At 45.4% G+C, this 20,258-nt stretch overlaps 1 long non-coding RNA gene across 2 annotated transcripts; it reads left to right on the plus strand.

Moving 5' to 3' along the window:
- Positions 1 to 9,333: 9,333 nt before the first annotated feature.
- LOC144672807 (uncharacterized) lies at positions 9,334 to 19,771 on the plus strand. Of its 2 annotated transcripts, none has more exons than XR_013574181.1 (4): positions 9,334 to 9,437; positions 13,185 to 13,352; positions 14,942 to 15,093; positions 19,579 to 19,771. It is a non-coding gene; the product is annotated as an uncharacterized LOC144672807 (long non-coding RNA). The 2 variants fall into 2 exon arrangements; XR_013574180.1 differs by lacking the exon at positions 19,579 to 19,771 and adding an exon at positions 16,870 to 16,975.
- Positions 19,772 to 20,258: the final 487 nt, after the last annotated feature.

The raw sequence follows: 20,258 nt of genomic DNA on the forward strand, positions 1-20,258 counted from the left end.
GCCTTTGCCCCATACCCCTTGATTCTCTTACTGATTAAAAATCTGTCTATCTATCTCATTTTTCAATATACTGAACAACCCAGCCTCTACAGCCCTCTGCGGTAAAGAATTCCACAGATTGACTACCCTCTGAGAGAAGAAATTCCTCCTCATCTCTATTTTAAATGTGGGCCCCCTTACTCTGAGATTATGCCCTCTGGTCCTAGACTCTCCCACAAGGGGAAACAGCCTCTCAGCATCTACTGTATCAAGCCCCCAAAGAATCTTATGTTTCAGTGAGGTCGCATGACATTCGTCTAAACTCGTGAGTACAGGCACAACCTACTCGACCTCTCCTCATAGGCAAATCCCTCCATCCCCGGGATCAACCTAGTGAACCTTCTCTGAACTGCCACCAATTCCAGTACATATTTCCTACAATAAGCGGGTCAAAACTGTTCACAGTATTCTAGGCGTATTCTAACTAGTGCCTTGTACAGTTGAGAGAATAAGACGCATGAAAGGTTGGGTATTGCAACTGGTAGTTAGCAATTCAGTTACTATACGTTTTGTCCTGTTTACTTTAGAAAGGGGCGGATCAAATGAGAAGCACGTTGAGAGAGGATTCAATGGACTGATTCCTGGGATGAAGGGGGCTGCCTTATGGAGGAAAGGTTGGCCAGGTTGCGTCTGTGCCCGTTGGACTTTTGAAGAATGAGAGGCGACCTTATTGAAACAAAGATACTGAGATAATGTTTCCCCGTCACGTGGGGTGGCGAGGGTCCTAGAACAAGGGTGGGGAGGGCACTGTTTCAGAACAAGGGGTCTCCCATTGAAGACGGAGATGAGAAGGAATTTCTTCTCTCAGAGAGTTGTTAGTCTGTGTAATGGATTTCTCTTCCCCACAGAGTAGTGGAGGCCGTGTTATTGAATATATTGAACGCTGAGTTAGACAGATTTCTGATCGACAAGGGGGTCAAATTGTTATTTGGTTGGCGGGGGTGGGGGGTGGGGGGGCACAGGCAGGAAAGTGGAGATGAGGCCACAAGCAGTTCAGCCACGATCTTGTTGAAAGGTGGGGCAGGCTCGTGGGGCTGAATGGCCTAATCCTGCTCCTCACTCCCATGTCCGTATGGTCCGATTGATCTGTATTCGCAACTGCTGACTATCCCGTTTGAATTCTCATCCAAAAATTGGCAGCTTTTTGTCTGAATCTTTGCCTCTTGCGTTTTATTCATTGATTAATGTTTGCTGAATAAATCTGTGACATCTGGCACCCAGCGCTGTGAATCCATTAGATTTGGGAGGTGTGTTATCAGTGAAAGAAAGATTTGGCCCTCCTATTAGATGGGAGTCGGCCAGACTGTAAAACCATAATGTCTGATATGGAACTGCACCCTGAACCCATAATCCACACATGAAGGTTTCATGGCCTGAATCCCCCTTTAACCACCAGCTCCTGAGGTAACCCCCCTTACCTCATTGACCCTGCCACCCTCACCCAGGAGCGGGATCAACCAATGGCAGTCTCACCTTCAAACATCGCAGCACACATTGGTCAGCAGCCTAGTTCAACAGGCAACTGACTTTTTGGCAGTTCACTGTCAATCACCCTTGGCTGAATATTTTTTGATAATTGCAGTAGGAAGCTCAGCTAGAGAGTGACTATTCACAGCTCAATATAAGACAGGGACTTTTAAAGTGCACAACCAGTAATGGGCACACAGTTAGTGAGGGGAGACATGAGCCTGAGTTAGACAGACACTGAAATGAGTATTTTTGTGAATCTGGTTTAAAGTGATAATTCAAAAGTTAAATCTGAAACAAGTTTAATTTTAAAATGAGAGTAATTTTAGATTAAGAGTCTGATTCTGACCTAGAGATAACCAGTTGAACAGGTACCTGCCATAAGAAGTATGAGTGGAGATTTCTGAGACAGAGCCAAGGGTGAGTATGTTTGGCCTTTTGGTTCAAAGTCAGAATTGGAATGGTAAAGCTGATTCCAGTTTAGTTTTGGTGTGAGGTCAGTTTCAGACCTAGAGCTAGCAGAATTTTAAGTGAGTTAAATTGTTAAACTAGCAGCTCCTAAAGAGAGTGACTCATCACAGCTCGATATAAGACAGGGACTTTTAAAGTGTACAGTTAAAGCGCACAAAGATTACATATGATTGTTAAATATTCAACAAAATCCTCAACTATGTACATAAGATGTTAAATATTAGGCTTGTTGACTGACTGACAATTGATAATTACACACAGAATAATGAATGTATTATTACACACAGGGGGAAATACACACAGCAGGGATTGCGAACGCACACACGGTGGGGATTGGTAAAGGTGTGTGTGGTGTGTGTGAGATTCAGGCAGTATATATTGGTAAAGCTGTTTGTTTCTATGTCACTCTGACAGTTATCGTGCAGAGGATTGATTGTTAAAAGTGTGTGTGTGTGTGTCTGAGTGTTTGTGGGTTCATGTAATTCTGACAGTATCTAGCAGAGTGTAGATTGGTAAAGGAGTGTATGTGTGTGTGAGTGAGAGAGCATGTCTGAGTGTCTGATTCTGACAGTATCTAGCAGAGTGTAGATTAGTAAAGGAGTGTATGTGTGTGTGAGTGAGAGAGCATGTCTGAGTGTCTGATTCTGACAGTATCCAGCAGAGGGGAGATTGCTCAAGGCAGCTCACCAGCACCTTCTCAAGAAACAATTAGGGATGAGCTACAAATGCTGGCAGAGGCAGCAACACCCACATCCAGAGAATGAATAAAGAATAAGCAAGTACCTGAACTGCTGACCAAGACACACACAGACACACACACACACACAGGCACACAAACAGACACACACACAAACACACACACAGGCACACACACAGACACTCCAGCATTTAATAATTTCCATGTTATTGCAACGCGTCCCCCCGGCCACCCCGCTTTGTGCCTTCAGCATCCTCGGTGCTTCCACCGTGTGGTGTTTTTTGCATTGAATCGTAAGAGAATATTCGTTCACCTCCTTGTGGAATGCGCCTTTGCAAGTTCTGGAAAGAGATGCAGTGTTTTTTGTTGGGGTTCATCACGAGCAGTTCTGTGACACAGGACTCTGTGCTCCATGGGCTTTTCCCAGGGACAAACACTGAGACAAACGTCAGCTGCAGCTGGAGATTCACCAACTCTATGAAAGCCGCTCTTTGCTCTGTCTGAAACCTGCTGGTCCTCCAGTGCAAATACTTGTTCTCGAATGAAAGTTGCAAACTGCCACATTCTAAGATCCAGGACTACATGCTGAGCGAAGCACTCTACATTTTTGACAGATAAAAACAATGGAAATTGTTAGACTGCCAAAAGACAGGAAGTGGTATTTGCTCTCTCTCTCTAATTTTTTTAATTGTTCTCTCTTTCTACTTTATAATTTGCATTCCTCTATTTTCACACTGAGTTGCTTTCACTCTCTATCCCTCTAAATTATTAATTGTATTCCACCTTTATTTGTACACTGTTGCTCTCTCTGCATTTTATTAATCACATTCCTGCTCCATTTGCACAATGTGTTTCTCCCTCTAATTGATTAATTACATTAATCCTCTATTTACACACTAGGTTTCAATCTATCCGCTCTAATTTGTTAATTAAATTCCTCCTGAATTTGGACACTATGGTGCTCTGTCTCTCTCTCTCTCTCTAATTGATTAATTACATCCCCTTATATTTATGCACTGGGTTGCTTTCTCTCTCTCGCTATTCATTTTTACACCTCTATTAGCACACTATTAGTATTGATCTCTCTCCCTTTCTCTAATTTATAACTTACATTCCTCCAATCTTTGCACACTGGGTTGCTGTCTCTGTCTAATTCATTATTTGCATTTTTTCTCTACGTTTGCACTGGGTTCCTCTCTCTTTCTCCAATTCATTAATGCATTCTTTGCAAATTGGGTTACTCTCTCTCTCAAATTTATTAATTGCATTCCTCCTCTATTTGCACACTGGGTTACTCTCTCTTATTTATTATTTATATTCCACTATTTGCACACTGGCTTGCACTCTCGCTCTAATTTATTAATTATATCCCTCCTCTATTTTCACACTGGGTTGTTCTCTGTCTCTCTCTCTTATTTATTAATTACTTTCCTTCTGTATTTTCACACTGGGTTGCTCTCTCTCTCTCTTATTTATTCATTGCATTCATTCTCTATTTTGACACTGGGTTACTCTCGCTCTCTCTCTAATGAATTAATTAATTTCCTCCTCTATTTTCACACAGGGTTACTCTCTCTCTCTCTCTAATTTATTTATTATAATCCTCCTCTATTTTCACACTGGGTTACTCTCTCTCTCTAATTTATTAATTAATTTCCCCCTCTATTTTCACACTGGGTTACTCTCTCTCTAATTTATTAATTAATTTCCTCCTCTATTTTCACACTGGGTTACTCTCCCTCTCTCTAATTTATTAATTAATTTCCTCCTCTATTTTCACACTGGGTTATTCTCTCTCTCTCTCTAATTTATTAATTAATTTCCTCCTCTATTTTCACACTGGGTTACTCTCCCTCTCTCTAATTTATTAATTAATTTCCTCCTCTATTTTCACACTGGGTTATTCTCTCTCTCTCTCTAATTTATTAATTAATTTCCTCCTCTATTTTCACACTGGGTTACTCTCTCTCTCTCTCTCTAATTTATTAATTAATTTCCTCCTCTATTTTCACACTGGGTTACTCTCTCTCTCTCTCTCTAATTTATTAATTAATTTCCTCCTCTATTTTCACACTGGGTTACTCTCCCTCTCTCTAATTTATTAATTAATTTCCTCCTCTATTTTCACACTGGGTTATTCTCTCTCTCTCTCTAATTTATTAATTAATTTCCTCCTCTATTTTCACACTGGGTTACTCTCTCTCTCTCTCTCTAATTTATTAATTAATTTCCTCCTCTATTTTCACACTGGGTTACTCTCTCTCTCTCTCTCTCTAATTTATTAATTAATTTCCTCTATTTTCACACTGGGTTGTTCTCACCCTCTGGTGTCCATGGGAATCTTGGCTGCGCGCGCAACTCCTTCCCTCTCGCAATGGCAGAGCATCAGTCGCTCGCCGTAAGGACATATGCGCCAATAGCCCCGCCCTTTTATGCCGTCGCCCCTGGAGATCGCATCTTCCGGTCCCAGCCTTACCTAAGATGGCGGCGGTGGTGATCCGCTCTGGAGCCGGGCGGCGCGTGCAGGGTGCGGCCTAATTCCCCCTGGCACCGCGGGGAGAGGCCCAGGCTCTTTTTGCGGCCTGGTCCCGGAGGCAGCTTCTGTCGGGGCCTCAGAGGGAGGATTATCCAATAAGTGATAGAAATTAGCCGGAGGGCAACCGAAAATAGTCAATTAACCATTAACATCCCCTAAACTCAAATGTTCCAAAATACTAATTAATTCCCCCAAATATTAACATAATCCAACATTCAGCAATTTCCCTGAGGAATCCTGATACTTTCTATCAGATAATTACAATTCAAAGCTTCAATTCACCATTTGGCGGGTTTAATTTCAATATTAAATTCATATCAATTCAAAATCTATTGAATTCCAATCACATTTAAACAGATTTAATGTTAATATTTGTATAAAACTTACATTTACATAAATTAAACAGTTTTAATTATCATATTTAGTTGAAATTTGTGTTTGTTCTGTGAATTAACCTATTAATTTAACTGCAACATTTAAGGCTCATTGATCAGTTTGTCCAAACTGGTGTTTTTTTCACTCTGTCGATTAACACATTTAATCATCTCATTGAAACATGTTTGTTTGATCTGTCAATTGAGATTTTTAATGTTTATATTTACTTCGTCTAATATTGTGTTAATATCAGTTCACACATTCAGCCTAAACTCGAGTTTGTTCAACCAGTTAACTTGTTAAATTAAATGTTTTCCTTTTTCTAAACTGACATTTGTCCTGTCAGTTAACATATTTAATAATTAGATTTAATTTATCTAAACTGACTTTGGTGGTTCTGTTATTGAACCTCTTTCGCTTTTGTGTTCAAGTTGTCTAAACGTGTGTCTCTTCAGACAACTAATATAGTTATTACCAGAATTAAATTCATCTAAACTCGTTCTGTTTCCACAAAGATTAACACAGTCATCACATTTGAAACGTGTTTGTTGTGTCAATTAACTTACCTGATCTTAATATTTAATTTATCTAAACTTGCGTTTGAATAATTTGGCAGATTTAATAAGCATATTTCATTTAAACTTGCATTTGTTCTGTTCATTTAATTTAATATCTGTTGATAGGTTGTTTAATGTTCATAAATATAAAAAACATGTCCCATCTCTTGTGACACAGTCACATGAGGGGACATTTTTAAATACATTTTGAAACCTTTAGTTCATTAATTACAATTATTTAATTTTCAAATTTAACATATTGTGGCTGATTTAATTAATCTTCATATTTCTGTCAATTAAAAAATATAATAATCACTTTTACTTCTTAAAAACTTGTGGTTGTTCTGCCCCTTAACACATGGTAATGATATTCCATTTGCCTGAACTTGTGTGCCTTCTGCCAATTAATAATCTTTTAGCAGATTTATTCAATTTTGATATTGAATTTAATATATTTTTCTACTCATCTATATTAATCAGTAAACAACAGCTCATTCTAAATAAAAAAAAGTTTGCATTTAATAATAACTTGGATTCATATTTAAAAGCATTTAATTTTTCTAAACATGTGTGTGTTCTGTCAAACACAAATTCTCAAATAACTGATCTGTTAGTCCTGATACGATTGTAATGGTTTGCAAGAATTATCATAGCTTAAATAATAACTCGACTGCAATTTTAATAACCGTAGTTATGTAAATTTGTGTTGTTCCAATAAATTAGCACAAGTTACTGTTTAATATCCTGGCTAAATCTTTAATAATCAGAAAACATTTGCAAAATATATGGAATAACTTAGCTTAATAGTAATAACATAACTGATGTAAACTTGCCTTTTTTCTGCCTAAGTAATATGAAGTAATAGTCAGGTATTCAGTATTTATAATTAATTGATGAAAATTCACGTTTGTTCTCTAAATCAACATATTCATTAAATAATCCATCATTACTCTTTCCCTGTCTGTAACTATCAATCGTCAAGCAGCAATCTAAATATTTAATGCTTTATGTACATGTTTAAGAATCGTATTGAATACTTAATAATCATATTTAACCTTTGTGTTCACGAAATATTTATTATTCTGCATAGACCTGTGCTAATCACTAAATAATCTGGAAATATTTGTGCAGTCTAAATAATAATTTCACTTGTTATGTAATAATCATAGTTAATTTCTTTAACCTTGTGTTCCTTTCATATATTAACATATGCAAATTAATTCTCTACTACAGTGATTACTTTGGAATAATTATTTAATCATCACCCGCGCTAACTAAATATTCAATGTTAGGACCATCGAACGTTTTGGCTAAATATTTAATAGTTAATCATCCCATTTAGGAATATGCGTGTTCAATTAATTATTCAGAATCAATCAGTAATAATAATCTAACAAACAAAATACTTTAATATTTCGGTGAACGTTTAATAATTTATCGGAAAGTGTAAAAATCAATCTCCACCTTTGCTGAGGTATGTTTAAAAAATTCTCTTAATGATCCGGCAATGATGCGGAAGCCTTTTTCTGTATTTACTTAACCTAGTTAATTCAGAAGTAAATAATTAATCTCTTTATCCTTTAACAGATCTCAGCAAACCAAATCCAATCACATCATAATTGTAACTATTAATTATTAAATCCAATTACAGGATAATCGGTGAATAATCCTAGTATTTTGAGAGATTATCTTGAATTGGTCATTAATAACCAATGGTTAACCTAAATAACCAGCCTCCAATGAGCATCATTCCACCAAATTGTAATTAAAATTTGTTATTCTAATTCGTTAAGAAGCTGATTAAATAAGCATCAATTAAGAGAAATCGGCTTTCAATGATAACAAATAATTCATGAATTGTAGAGATAATTATTGAGCGAATGATTAATTTAAAAAGCTGCACTTCAAGCGAAGTCGTGAATTAAAAGTCATCGTTGACCAATCGATGTGAAATTCATCTCAAGTACATTGGCAGCGATAATCCTTCATTGCAAAGTGAGGCACAGGGCTTGGTTCAGTCGAAACCCGATTTAGTCCAGGCGATTGCGGATATAGAACAATAATACCCTCCTTTGCTTTGGATTAATTTATATTTCTATCAAACAGGGAGTGTGGGTGAGGCAAAGAAAACTGGAGTGAAGAATGTGGAGCCAATTGTAAAAGGACCGCTGGGACAATCGGTCTGAACTGATTGGAATATCAGCCCAGGGGGTGTTGGAGGAGGAGCGTTATCCCTACATGGCGGATGATGATGTTTGGTATAGACGGAGGCAGCGGGATGACGACAGCTCACTGGAGGAGCGCTCATGGGGTCAGCCGAGAGGCAGGTTGAGTTGGAGAGACAGGAACACGCGGCCGGAGCTTGATGATGATCAGATGAGTGCAGAGGAGACCAATGACTCGCAGACCGAGAGTCAGGAAGGTATGGACACCAGTCGAGGTTGTGTGGCTTCACTCTGTATCTAAACCCGTGCAGTACCTGACCTGGGAGTGTTTGATGGGGACAAGGTGAATGGAGCTTTATTCTGTATCTAACCCCGGGCTGTACCTGTCCTGGGAGTGTTTGATGGCGACAGGGTGGATGAAGCTTTTACTCTGTAACTAAACCCGTGCTGTACTTGTCCTGGGAGTGTTTGATGTGGACAGTGTAGAAGGAGCTTTATTCTGTATCTAACCCTGTGCTGTACCTGTCCTGGGAGTGTTGAATGGGGACAGTGTAGAAGGAGCTTTATTCTGTATCTAACCCCGTGCTGTACCTGTCCTGGGAGTGTTTGATGGGGACAGTGTAGAAGGAGCTTTATTCTGTATCTAACCCCGTGCTGTACCTGTCCTGGGAGAGTTTGATGGGGACAGTGTAGAAGGAGCTTTATTCTCTATCTAGCCCCGTGCTGTACCTGTCCTGGGAGTGTTTGATGGGGACAGTGTAGAGGGAGCTTTACGCTGTATCTTACCCCGTGTTGAACTGCCCTGGGAGTGTTTGATGGGGACGGTGTAGAGGGAGCATTACTCTGTATCTGACACCGTGCTGTACCTGTCCTGGGAGTGTTTGATGGGGACAGTGTAGATCGCTGTTAGTTTTGTGTATTAATTCCATGAAGCAGTTGGCATTCCAATCCTTCCACATCCATCAGTGATGCTCCTATTCCCCTTCCCGGAGCTGAGCTTTCCTTTGACTGTGTCTTTGCAGAGACATCCCGGCAGGTGTTATGTGGGAACGGGTGGAAGAAGCTTGCAATTGGTTCACTAGCTATCGCTGCTGTCTGTGCAATCATCGCCGTTATCTTGTACAGTGAAGGTAAGGCCAGCTATATCACTGAGGCGATAAGGGTGAGCAGGGCAGAGCGAGGGTGCATGATGCAGAGACACACACAGTGATCTGGGCAGGGAGAGAGAACAGGGCAGAGATACAGTCAGTGGGCAGGACAGAGAGAGCAAACGGGACACATATGGTGAATGAATGGGTCAGAGATACAGACTAAGCAAGCGGGACACGGAGAGAGATGGAAAGCTCGTTAGTTATTTTCTTCTTAATGCAATTATGGGATTTCGGTATCGCTGGCCAGATCCAGCATTTATTGTGCACCCCTCATTGCCCTAGAGAAGGTGGTACTGAGCGGCCTTGTTGAACCACTGCAGTCCATGTGGTCTAGGTACCCCCACAATGCTGTTTGGGATTGAGTTCTAGGTATTTGACCCAGCGACAGTGAAGGAAGGAGTGATATATTTCCAAGTCAGCATGTTGAGTGGCTTGGAGGGGAACTTCAAGTTGTTGGTGTTCCCATGTATCTGCTGCCCTTGTCTTTCTAGATGGTTGTGGGTTTGGAAGGCGCTGTCTAAGGAGCCTCGGTGAGTTTCTGCAGTGCATCTTCTACATGGTACACACTGCTGTGCGTCGGCGGTGGAGGGAGTGAATGTTTGTGGACGTGGTGCTAATCAATTGGGCTGTTTTTTCATGGATGATGTTTAGCTTCTTGAGTGTTGTGGGAGCTGCACTCATCCAGGCAAGTTTAGAGTATTCCATCACACCCCTGACTTAGATGGTGGACTGGATTTGGGGAGTCAGGAAGTGAGTTACTTGCTGCAGGATTCCCAGCCTCTGAACTGCACTTTTAACCACAGTGTTTTTCTGGCTAGTCCAGCTCAGTTTCAGCTCAATCATAGCCCCCAGGATGTTGATAGTGGGGGATTCAGCAATGCTGATGCCAGTGAAGACAAGGGGCGATGATTGATTTCTCTCTTGTTGGAGATGGTTATTGCCTGATACCTGTGTGGCATGAATGATACTTACTACTTGTCAGCCCAAGGCTGGATATTGTCCAGGTCTTGCTGCATTCGGACATGGACTGCTTCATTATCTGAGGAGTCGCGAATGGTTCTGAACATTGTGCAATCATCAGTGAAAATCCCCACTTCTGAACTGATGATGGAAGGAAGGTCATTGATGAAGCAGCTGAAGATGGTTGGACCGAGGACACTACCCTGAGGAACTCCTGCAGTGTTATCCTGGAGCTGAGATGACTGACCTCCAACAACCACAAGCATCTTCCTTTGTGCTGGGTATGACTCTAACCAGCAGAGATTTTCCCCTGATGACATCAGTTTTGCAAGGAGTCCTTGATGCCAGACTAAGTCAAATGCTGTCTTGATATCAAGGACAGTCACTCTCACATCACCTCAGGAGTTCAGCTCTTGGGTGTATGTCTGAACCAAGCTGTCATGAGGTCAGGATCTGTGTGACCCTGGCGGAAACCTAACTGACTGTCAGTGAGAAGGTTATTGCTAAGCAAGTGCCGCTTGATCGCACTGCTGATGACCCCTTCCATCATTTTACTGATGATGGAGAGTAGACTAATTACGCGTTAATTGTCCGGTTTGGATTTGTCCTGCTTTTTGAATACAGGAAACATCTGGGCATTTTCCCACAAAGCTGGGTAGGAGCCAGAGTTATAGCTGAACTGGAACAGCTTGTCTAAGGGTGCGGCGAGTTCTGGAGCACAAGCCTCCAGTACTATTGCCAGAATATTGTCAGGGCACATAGTCTTTGCACTATCCATTGCATTCAGCCGTTTCTTTATATCACGTGGAGTGAATCGAATTGGCTGAAGTCTGACATCTGTGATGCTGGGGAACTCCGGAGGAGGAAAAGGTGGATCATCGACTCCTGGCTGAAGATTGTAGCAAATACTTCAGCCTTATCTTTTGCACTGATGTGCTGGGCTCCCACAGCATTAAGCATGGGGATATTTTTGGAGCTCTCTTCCATGTATGACCTGATGCCATGAGACTTCATGCAGTCCGGAGTTGATGCTGAGGACTCCCAGGGCAACTCCCTCCCGACTGTATACCGCTGTGCCCCCAACTCTGCTAGGCCAGCCGTGCTAGTATCCAGGATGGTGATGGTTGTGTCTGGGTCATTATCTCTAAGGTATGATTTTGTGAGGATGGCTATGTCAGGCTATTGCTTGACTCGTCTGTGAGACAATTCCCCCAATGTTGGCACTAGAACCCAGATGGTAGGAAAGAGGATTTTTCAGGGTCAACAGGGCTGTGATTCCCGTTGTTGTTTCCAGTGCCGATTGTTGCTCCAGTGGTCCATCCGGTTTCCTTCCCTATTTGTGACTTTGTAGTGGTTTGGTACAACTGAGTGGATTGCTAGGCCATTTCAGAGAGTAGTTAAGAATCAGCCACATTGCTGGGAGTCTGGAGTCACATGTAGGCCAGACCAGTTGAGGGCAGCAGATTTCCTTCATTTGACTTCTAATTCCAGATTTTATTTAATTAAAATTCTACCATCCCCACCTGTGATTCGAGCCCTGCTCCCTTGAACATTAACCTGGGTCTTGAGGATACCAGGGACAAGACCACTACACGTGAGTCGGTGGTACACAGAGAGACAGAGAGAGAGAGAATGGAGAAGAGGGAGTGAGCGGGAGAGAGAATGGGGCAGAGACATTGCAGGGGTGAAAGGGAGATTGAGCCTGCTGGCAGTACACGGTGCGAATACTGTCACTAATGAGGGAGCGCTGCTCTGTTGGAAGGTCATTGCTGAGGGAGCGTCGCAGTGTCAGACGGTCAGTTCTGAGGGAGCACCGCACTGTCGGACGGTCAGTTCTGAGGGAGCGCCGCACTGTCGGACAGTCAGTTCTGAGGGAGCGCCGCACTGTTGGACGGTCAGTTCTGAGGGAGTGCTGGTTTAGATATTATACTGATGCTGCCATGTTCCTCCTGGGGTGAAATTGAAAGATCCCATGCCAACTCGTGGCAGAACAGGGCGTGTGATCTCCCCGCCTGTCTTGAGGCCAACAATTATCCATCCAGCAGGTCAGAGACTGGGAATCCTGTGGAGAGTAACTCACCTCCTGGCTCTCCAAAGACTGTCCGCCATCTGCAAGGCTCAATTCCGGAGTTTGACGGAATATTCTCCACTTGCTTGGATGAGTGCCGCTCCCACAACAATCAGGAAGCTCAACACCATCCGGGACAAAGCAGCCCCGCTTGATCGGCACCACATCCACAAACATTCACTCCCTCCACCACCGACGCACAATGGCAGCAGTGTGTGTACCAACTACAAGATGCACTGCAGCAACTCACCAAGGCTCCTTCGACAGCGCCGCACAATCTAACAGCACTGTGGGTGTACCTACACCACTTGGACTGCAGCGGTAGAAGGTAGCTCACCACCACATTCTCAAGGGGGCAATTCGGGATGGGCAATAAATGCTGGCCCAGTCAGTGATGCCCACACCCCATGGGAGGAGGGAGAAAAGAGACTGAGCAAACAGGTTGTCTTTTCATGATCACCAAGCTGTTCTGGTGATTTTTGTCATGCAGAAACTCTGCTTCCTCGATGCCCCCTGTCTCAGCGCTGAACACTTTCCTGAAGCAGTTCAGCAGGGCTGGGGGTTGGGGGTGGGGCCTGTATCCCGTGGTGGGGGTCCCTGGGGAAGGGGGTGTGTTCCACGGGGTGGGGAGGGGCGTCTGGTGCCCGGGTCTAGAGATACCTGCAGTCCATTCATTCCCTCGGCTGCTCTGTCAACAGGTGCGCGGATCAAACGGGAGATCTTGTTGAAACAAACAGCCCTGGACGCCACCCTCAACAGGTACAGCAAGGTCAGCGACTCCACGAAGCTGGAGCTCACACCGTCTGACTGTGCTCATTACCAAGACACCTTGAGGAATTGGCTCCGCTCCTTCTGCAAGATTATCAGTAAGTTTTGGGCCTGTTGTTGCTCACAACGAGACAGCAGGAAGTTCCCTCCCTCTCGCCCTCTGCAACCATTTCGCCCCCACCCCATTTCCACAACCCCCACCCCATTTCCACAACCCCCACCACTTTCCAAAGAAACACCTCCTCACTCCCTTGGTTTCTGCTTCCCACCCCGCCCCCAGTTCTCTGTCTGTGCTGTTATTTGCGGGGGGCGGGTAGGGTGAATCACTCAGCTGCACATCCTGTTCGGAGCTCATCCAACATGTGCAGCACACTTTTTTTTGCAAAAATATACTTTATTCACAATATATCTTCAACAACATTTCAAAATCACCATCACAAAAATACAATCAGGTTCAACTTTTACAACGTGTATCATGAAATGCATCAATACAATAAATGAATATTACAATCATTTGCAGACATTCATTTTCATCTGTCCAGCCTGAGGGGAGTTAAACAGTTCCCAGTCCCTCGGTGCACGAAAACGCTCACACCCCCGCACACTCACATGCACACACACAGACGCAGAGATGCACACACACCTTCTATCAGACTCACTCATACTCTCTCCCTTACTCCTCACACACACTAACACTCACTCCCTGCCTCTCATACACATTGGACACACTCGCTGCCTGTCTCTGACTCACTTTGGACACACTCACTCTCTGTCTCTCACTCACATTGGACACACTCGCTCCCTGTCTCTCACTCACATTGGACACACTCGCTCTCTGTCCCTCACTCACATTGGACACACTCGCTCTCTGTCTCTCACTCACATTGGACACACTCGCACTCTGTCTCTCACTCACATTGGACACGCTCGCTCTCTGTCTCTCACTCACATTGGACACACTCGCTCTCTGTCCCTCACTCACATTGGACACACTCGCTCTCTGTCTCTCACTCACATTGGACACACTCGCACTCTGTCTCTCACTCACATTGGACACACTCGCTCTCTGTCTCTCACTCACATTGGACACACTCGCTCTCTGTCTCACTCACATTGGATACACTCGCTCTCTGTCTCTCACTCACATTGGACACGCTCGCTCTCTGTCTCTCACTCACATTGGACACGCTCGCTCTCTGTCCCTCGCTCACGTTGGACACGCACTGATACACCAAACTCACTGACACACTCGCTTTGTCCCTCACAAACACACACAGAAAAAGTATTTCTCACACACACAGACTCCTTCTCTCTCATACACAAACATTGACACTCACTCCCTATATTACACACCAACATACTTTCTCCCTCTCTTTCATCAATGCACACTCTGTCTCTCTTGCACCCACTCTCTCATGTCTTACGATTAACACAATGTCACGCACTCAAACACTGTGACTGTCTCTCCTATGCACAATCCCACACTCTCTCTCTCCACTGTCCTCTCCCCCATGTGCTCGGACGCCATCATTCCGTCTCCACAGCCCAGATTGAGAGCCATTGGCCGGTGTATGATGAAGCGTCCTTAGTGCCGCCAAGGTGATGGTTTGTCCTCCTACATTCAGCACTTGTAATGTCGGTCTTTTCCTCATCATGCCTGGTTTAATTCTCTCCCTGGCATCCCCAGATTGTACCAGTGAACTGTGCCATAAGTACTGGGCCCCTTACAATGGCAACTGCTACTACTTCTCAAAGACCACCCTGGGCTGGGAGGAAAGCCGACAGAACTGCATATCGCAGGGCTCCGAGCTCTTGGTGATTCGCAGCAAGGAGGAACAGGTAAGAAAAACCTGACCCTGTGTGTACCTGTCCTGGGAGTGTTTGAAGGGGAGCGTGTAGATAGAGCTTTACTCTGTATCTAACCCCGTGCTGTACCAGTCCTAGGAGTGTTTGATGGGGACGGTGCAGAGGGAGCTTTACTCTGTATCTAACCCCGTGCTGTACCTGTCCTGGGAGTGTTTGATGGGGATGGTGTAGAGGGAGCTTTACTCTGTATGTAACCCCATGCTGTACCTGTCCTGGGAGTGTTTGATGGGGATGGTGTAGAGGGAGATTTATTCTGTATCTAACCCCGTGCGGTACCTGTCCTGGGAGTGTTTGATGGGGACAGTGTAGAGGGAGATTTACTCTGTATCTAACCCTGTGCTGTACCTATCCTGGGAGTGTTTGATGGGAATTGTGTAGAGGGAGTTTTACCCTGTATCTATCCCCGTGCTTTACCTGTTCTGGGAGTGTTTGATGGGCACAATGCAGAGGGAGATTTTCCCCACTGTAGGATAATTGAATAGAACAGAGTAGAATGTAGCCATTCGGCCGCCGTGCCTGTCCTGGCTATTTGAAAGAGCTATCTAATTCAATTGTGTAACCATCTTCGTATTAAGATTCCTCTATCTCCACACACGCCTGTCCTCTCACCCACCGAATTATTTGGCCAATTAGATTCTGCCTGTGGCTTCACCCCAGCGAGAGAAATTTTAACTATGACGAACCATCCTCTTTACAATCCTTTCATGTGATGTGGGCATCGCTGGCTAGGCCAGCATTTACTGCCCATCCTTAATTGCCCTTGTTCAAAGGGCCATTCAGAGCCAACCACATTGCTTTGGGTCTGGAGTCATATGTAGACCAGACCAGATAAGGGCGACATATTTCCTCCCTAAAGGGCATTAGTGAACCAGATGGGTTTTCATGGCCATCATGAGACTTTAATTCCTGATTTATTTTATTAGATTCATATTTCACCATCTGCCATGGTGGGATTTGAACCCAGGGCCCCACAGCACGACTCTGGGTCTCTGAGTGACAAGTCCAGTGACAATGCCACTGCACCACTGCCTCCTCATTACCCCTTGAGAAGGTAGTGGTGAGCTGCCTTCTTGAAGTGCTGCAGTCCATGTTGTGTAGGCACACCCACAGTGCTGTTCGAAAGGGAGTTCCAGCATTTTGGACCAGTAACAGTGAAGGATCGGCCGTTATATTTCCAATTCAGGATGGTCAGTGGCTTGGAGGGGACCTTCCATGTGGTGGTGTTGCCTTTGTCCTTCTAGATGGTCGCGGCAGTGGGTTTGGAAGGTGCTGTCTAAGGATAATTCTTGCAGTGCCTCTTGTAGATGGTACACACTGCTGCTACTGTGTGTCTGTGATGGAGGGGGTGAATGTTTGTGGATGGGGTGCCGATAAAGCCATCTGCTTTCTCCAGGATGGTTTCAAGCTTCTTGAGTGTTGTTGGAGCTGCACTCATGCAAGCAAGTGGGGAGAATTCCACTACACCCCTGACTTCTGCCTTGTAGATGGTGGACAGGCTTGGGGAGTCAGAAAGGGAGTTGATCTCGATAGAGTCCATGCCTCTGACCTGCTCTTGTAGCCACAGTATTTATCTGGAATTTCCAGTTCATATTCTGGTCAATGGTAAACTCCAAGGTATTGATAGTGGCGGATTCAGTGATGGTGATGCCATTGAATGTGAAAGGGCGATGGATGGATTCTGACTCATTGGAGATGGTCATTACCTGGCCCTTGATGTGAATGATTCTCACTGGCTACTTGCCCTTCCAGGAATATGTGGCCCAGTTCAACCTGAGCCGTGCATATTGGATTGGAATCAAGCACAATCCGCTGGAATCCGCTTGGATGTGGGTGGATGGGACACCTGGACAAGCCGACCTAATGTGAGTACCGGGCGAGGCCAAAGTGTGGGCAGCAGTGGGGAAGTAGCTGTTGAGGTGAATCTGGGATCAAACCGAGAACAACAGCAATCTTATCCCAGGCAGTGGAGAATAAGGCCGGAAGTCACGTTTGACTGCGACTAACCCCGTGTTCTCCCACTCCAGGGAGTGTTTGATGGGGACAGTGTAGAGGGAGCTTTACTCTGTATCTAACCCCGTGCTGTACATGTCCTGGGAGTGTTTGATTGCGACAGTGTAGAGGGAGCATTACACTGTATCTATCCCCATGCTGTACATGTCCTGGGAGTGTTTGATGGGAACAGTGTAGAGGGAGCTTTACTCTGTATCTAACCCCGTGCTGTACCTGTCCTGGGAGTGTTTGATGGGGACGGTGTAGATGGAGATTTACTCTGTATCTAACCCCGTGCTGTACCTGTCCTGGGAGTGTTTGATTGCAACAGTGTAGAGGGAGCATTACACTATATCTATCCCCATGCTGTACATGTCCTGGGAGTGTTTGATGGGAACAGTGTAGAGGGAGCTTTACTCTGTATCTAACCCCGTGCTGTACCTGTCCTGGGAGTGTTTGATGGGGACGATGTAGAGGGACATTTACTCTGTATCTAACCCCGTGTTGTACCTGTCCTGGGAGTGTTTGATGGGGACGGTGTAGAGGGAGCTTTACTCTGTATCTAACAACGTGCTGTACCTGTCCTGGAAGTGTTTGAAGGTGACAGTGTAGAGGGAGCTTTACTCTGTATCTCACCCCGTGCTGCACCTGTCCTGGGAGTGTTTGATGGGGACAGTGTTGAGGGAGCTTTTCTCTGTATCTAAACCCGTGCTGTACCTGTCCTGCGAGTGTTTGATGGGGACAGAGTTGAGCGAGCTTTACTCGGTATCTAACCACGTGCTGTACCTGTCCTGGGAGTGTTTGATGGGGACAGTATAGAGGGAGCTCTACTCGGTATCTAACCACGTGCTGTACCTGTCCTGGGAGTGTTTGATGGCGGTAGCGTAGAGGGAGCATTACTCTTTATCTAACCCCGTGCTGTACCTGTCCTGGGAGTGTTTGATGGGGACAGTGTAGAGGGAGGTTTACTCTATATCTAACCCCGTGCTGTACCAGTCCTGAGACTGTTTGATGGGGACGGTGTAGAGGGAGCTTTACTCTGTATCTAAACCCGTGCTGTACATGTCCTGGGAGTGTTTGATGGGGACAGTGTAGAGGGAGATTTACTCTGTATCTAACCCCGTGCTGTACCTGTCCTGGGAGTGTTTGATGGGGATGGTGTAGTGGGAGCTTTACTCTGTATCTCACCCCGTGCTGTACCTGTCCTGGGAGTGTTTGATGGGGACAGTGTTGAGGGAGCTTTTCTCTGTATCTAAACCCGTGCTGTACCTGTCCTGCGAGTGTTTGATGGGGACAGAGTTGAGGGAGCTTTACTCTGTATCTAAACCCGTGCTGTACATGTCCTGGGAGTGTTTGATGGGTACAGTGTAGAGGGAGATTTACTCTGTATCTAACCCCGTGCTGTACCTGTCCTGGGAGTGTTTGATGGGGACGGTGTAGAGGGAGATTTACTCTGTATCTAACCCCGTGCTGTACCTGTCCTGGGAGTGTTTGATTGCAACAGTGTAAAGGGAGCATTACACTATATCTATCCCCATGCTGTACATGTCCTGGGAGTGTGTGATGGGAACAGTGTAGAGGGAGCTTTACTCTGTATCTAACCCCGTGCTGTACCTGTCCTGGAAGTGTTTGATGGGGACGGTGTAGAGGGACATTTACTCTGTATCTAACCCCGTGTTGTACCTGTCCTGGGAGTGTTTGATGTGGACGGTGTAGAGAGAGCTTTACTCTGTATCTAACCCCGTTTTGTACCTGTCCTGGGAGTGTTTGATGGGGATGGTGTAGTGGGAGCTTTACTCTGTATCTCACCCCGTGCTGTACCTGTCCTGGGAGTGTTTGATGGGGACAGTGTTGAGGGAGCTTTTCTCTGTATCTAAACCCGTGCTGTACCTGTCCTGCGAGTGTTTGATGCGGACAGAGTTGAGGGAGCTTTACTCGGTATCTAACCACGTGCTGTACCTGTCCTGGGAGTGTTTGATGGGGACAGTATAGAGGGAGCTTTACTCGGTATCTAACCACGTGCTGTACCTGTCCTGGGAGTGTTTGATGGCGGTAGCGTAGAGGGAGCATTACTCTTTATCTAACCCCGTGCTGTACCTGTCCTGGGAGTGTTTGATGGGGACAGTGTAGAGGGAGCTTTACTCTGTATCTAACCCCGTGCTGTACATGTCCTGGGAGTGTTTGATGGGGACAGTGTAGAGGGAGATTTACTCTGTATCTAACCCCGTGCTGTACCTGTCCTGGGAGTGTATGATAGGGACAGTGTTGAGGGAGCCTTTCTCTGTATTGAACCCCGTGCTGTACCTGTCCTGTGTGTGCTAGAATGTGCCTCAACTGGGAATTGGGTGGGATTTCACTCTTTCACATCAGCCCCTGATGGTTCATGAATGGGGGGAATGGGGGTGGCAGGGAGTAAGTTTTACTTTCACTCACAAACCTTATTTGTTCCCCCCCCACCCCAACTCCTAGATTCTGGGACCAAGGCAGCCCCGACAATCACTTCGACTACGGGCTGGAGGCTTTCCAGAACTGTGTCTCCCTGCGCCAAGGAGCCTGGGCTAATGCTGTGTGCAGCGCTCCACAGCACTGGATCTGCAAACGGAGGTCGGAGCCGGTCCCGTTCAAATTCTGAGGGTCGGTAATGAGGGAGTGCCGCACTGTCGGAGGGTCAGTACTGAGGGAGTGCCGCACTGTCGGAGGGTCAGTACTGAGGGAGTGCCGCACTGTCGGAGGGTCAGTACTGAGGGAGTGCCGCACTGTCGGAGGGTCAGTACTGAGGGAGTGCCGCACTGTCGGAGGGTCAGTACTGAGGGAGTGCCGCACTGTCGGAGGGTCAGTACTGAGGGAGTGCCGCACTGTCGGAGGGTCAGTACTGAGGGAGTGCCGCACTGTCGGAGGGTCAGTACTGAGGGAGTGGCGCACTGTCGGAGTTTCTGTACTGAGGGAGTGCTGCACTGTCGGAGTTTCAGTATTGAGGGAGTGCTGCACTGCCAGAGGTACATGCTCCCTCTGGGTGGAGATAGCAGCCACCAGTTACATCGCTGGAAAATGGGAGAGGCGGCAATCGCAGGGGCTTTGTGACTGTCGCTATCCAGTCTGCCTGCAAGAAGGCGATAGGCTCTCCTGCATCTACCACAGGATCAGAGGGG

Source organism: Cetorhinus maximus, unplaced genomic scaffold (genome assembly GCF_964194155.1).
Source record: "Cetorhinus maximus unplaced genomic scaffold, sCetMax3.hap1.1 HAP1_SCAFFOLD_44, whole genome shotgun sequence".
Lineage (NCBI taxonomy): Eukaryota > Metazoa > Chordata > Chondrichthyes > Lamniformes > Cetorhinidae > Cetorhinus > Cetorhinus maximus.